We start from the raw sequence: 2,500 nt of genomic DNA, 5'->3' as shown, positions 1-2,500 counted from the left end.
TTCCGAAAACCCATCTGTGGCGTCCGTGTTTCTGCATCTCTTCCCACTTCTATTTCTCCCCTCTTTCCCTTCCCCTCTTCCTTCCACGCTTCTCCTTCCTCCTCCATGTTCCTCACTTTTCTCTTTCATCCTTATTCTCCTCTTTATTCTCCTTTTCCATCCCTTCTCTCCTTCCCCTCTCATCCCACTCCCTATCCCTTCTCTCCCCTCCTCTATTCTCCACCTCCTTCCCCTTTATCCCTTATCTCACCTCCCCTACCTCCTCCCCAACCCACACCCCTCTCCCCATCCTCCCACCGCACTTCGTGACGTCACATGAGTAGTATGACGTCATCAAAGGCTATTGTGAATTAGCACAGCTCAGCTCCTTCGGGCCATCGATCCCAACACAGGCGCACAAAAAGAGAACAGTTAAGAACGCTCAATTGGAAATGTTTGGGGACGAGAGAAGGAGAGGGAGAGATAAGGAGAGGGAGGGAGAGAAGGAGAAGGAGAGGGGGAGAGAGAAGGAGAGAGAAGGAGAAGGAGAGGGAGAGGGAGAGAGAGAGAGAGAGAGGGAGAAGGAAATGGGTAGAGAAAAGGAGAGAGAGGGAGGAGGGAGAGAGAGAGAGAGAAGGAGAAGGAGGAGTGAGAGAGAGAGAGGGAGAAGGAGAGCGAGAGAGAGAGAAAGAGAAGGAGAGGGAAAGGGAGAAGGAGAGGGAGAGAGAGAGTGAGAGAAAGTGAGAGACAGAGACAGGGAGTAATCATTGTTATTATTGTTATCATTATTATTATTATTATTATTATTATTGTTGTTGTTGTTGTTGTTGTTGTTGTTGTTGTTGTTGTTGTTGTTGTTATTATTATTATTATTATTATTATTATTATTATTATTATCATTATTATTATTATTATTATTATTATTATAACAATGATAATACTGATAATAACAATGATAATAATGATGATAATAATAATAATAACAACAACAACAATAACAACAATAACAATAACAACAACAACGCTAACAAAACTGATAGGAACGACCATTAGGATAAATCATATAAAAGAAATAATAATGATTAATCACAATGTTAACGAAGATAATGAAACAGCTTTAAAAGTTACCTTAGACATTTTTTTTATTATTATTATTATAAATATAATAAATAGTTTAATATCAATACAGGCAAGAACAGGTAAACAGATCGACTTACAAAAACCTATACACATTTTTTTTTTCTTTTTTTTTTTTTTTCCTTTTTTTTCTTTGTAAGGTATCATCTCCTTTGTTAAGAAACTGCCCACACGTGCTGACGACTAATAACAACAAAAGCAAAAAATGAATAGATAAAAATAAAGATAAAAATCCCCCCCCCCCCCCTACGCAAGGACATCCAATGATCGACAACGAGAAAAAATATATATATATAAAAGAGACGGGAAAAAACGGGAAACAACTGCCTAGACTTCCTCTTTATTTTCCTCTTATTCTCTCTCTCTCTTTCTCTATCTATCTATCTATCTATCTATCTATCTATCTATCTATCTATCTATATATATATCTATCTCTCTGTCACTCGCTCACTCACTCACTCACTTACTCATTCACTCATTCACTTACTCACTCCCTCAGTCTCTCTCTCTCTCTCTCTCTCTCTCTCTCTCTCTCTCTCTCTCTCTCTCTCTCTCTCTCTCTCTCTCTCTCTCTCTTTCTTTCTCTTTCTCTCTTTTCTCTCTCTCTTCTATCATCTCTCTCTCTCTCTCTCTCTCTCTCTCTCTCTCTCTCTCTCTCTCTCTCTCTCTCTCTCTCTCTCTCTCTACGGAAATAAAAGAGGGAAAAAATGCGGAGAGAGGAAAGGAGCCGAGGGACCGAAGTGCATATGGGCCATGTGATCTTCAAGTGGGTGTGGGGGAGGGGGAGGGCTGGTGAAGGAGAAAGGGGGGAGGGAGAAGGGAGAGACAAGGGGAGAGAGAGGGGAGAAGGGAGGAACAAGGGGAGAGAGAGAGGGAGGGGTGTGTGAAGGAGGAAAACGGGGGAGAGGGTGGGGCAAGGGGAGAGAGAGGGTGGTGAACACAAGAGAGAGGGAGGGAAGGAGGAGGAGGAGGAGTACAGAGAGAGAGAGAGAGAGAGAGAGAGAGAGAGAGAGAGAGAGAGAGAGAGAGAGAGAGAGAGAGAGAGAGAAGAGGGAGAGAGAGAGATGAGGAGACGAGATCAGAGGAGAGAGAGAAGAGAGAGAGAGAGAGAGAAGGGAAAGGGAGGAAGAAAGAGAAAAGAAAAAAAAATAGAGAGACGAGCGAGAGGCAGACAGAGAGAAAGACAGATGAAGAGCGAGGAATAGAGAGAGATGAAAGAAGAAAGGGGAAGGGAAAGAGAAAGAGAAAGAGAGAGAGGAAGGGAAAGAGAAAGAGAGGGAGGAAGGGAAAGAGAAAGAGGAGGAGAGGGGGGAGGAGAATAAAGTCTCGTGGAACTCGCAAAGATATTAACTCCTCTCGATCGATAACCACATGGAGGCCTCAA

The 2,500-nt window shown here is 42.6% G+C and overlaps 1 protein-coding gene across 1 annotated transcript in view; it reads right to left on the bottom strand.

Annotated features, from left to right (window-relative positions):
• The window catches only part of LOC119578450 (vesicular glutamate transporter 1-like), a gene marked incomplete at its 3' end in the record, with an annotated part of 199,181 nt that overhangs the window by 63,249 nt on the left and 133,432 nt on the right, over positions 1 to 2,500 (bottom strand). The gene's annotated exons all lie outside the window — the stretch shown is intronic.

The sequence above is a fragment of the Penaeus monodon genome, chromosome 11 (genome assembly GCF_015228065.2).
Source record: "Penaeus monodon isolate SGIC_2016 chromosome 11, NSTDA_Pmon_1, whole genome shotgun sequence".
NCBI lineage: Eukaryota > Metazoa > Arthropoda > Malacostraca > Decapoda > Penaeidae > Penaeus > Penaeus monodon.
Note: the sequence above shows the minus strand (reverse complement) of the source record. Positions and strands in the feature narration are given on the sequence as shown.